The 516-nt window shown below is 53.9% G+C and overlaps 1 annotated feature.

The window, feature by feature from the left end:
• Positions 1 to 516: part of a sequence feature (contig 1.33 1..2149(1)) that runs on past the window's edge.

A 516-nucleotide genomic window follows, 5' to 3' on the forward strand; every position in this document is an offset into this window, starting at 1 on the left:
TCCCCCCCCCCCTCTTCTCTTCTCTCCTCTTCCTCTCCTCTCTTCTTCCCCTCCTCTTCCCACCACCTTCCCTATTCAACACCTCTTTTCTCTCTTCTCTCTATCTCTCCTTCAACAGTTCTTTCGAGTTGTTTGTCTTCCGCGTCTGCGGCCACACTCCGTTTGCTCCCCTCGTCCGCCTGTGGCTGGACCTCCACCCTAAAGAATAATCCCACTTCGAAGTATTGCCGCGCCCAAGGAATGATCAGACATCAACTCGAATTCCTATCGTCAGCCCGCCTTCAGAACCGGTGTGAAGCCACTAACGGGACGATACCACGCTTGTCCGCGACGCCGTTATTGTGCTAAGAAACCTGGTCGTCCAACTGTCGCTACACAACCCGTCTTGAGAAATGGCCCCGAGTGCATCAAGTACGGCGAACAACTCGCCTGCCAAAAAGACGTCCGCTCCCGAGAAGAAATACAAGTGTCAATTTTGCAATCGTGCTTTCAGTCGAAGCGAGCACCGCAGCCGAC

This window comes from Aspergillus nidulans, chromosome VII (genome assembly GCF_000011425.1).
Source record: "Aspergillus nidulans FGSC A4 chromosome VII".
Lineage (NCBI taxonomy): Eukaryota > Fungi > Ascomycota > Eurotiomycetes > Eurotiales > Aspergillaceae > Aspergillus > Aspergillus nidulans.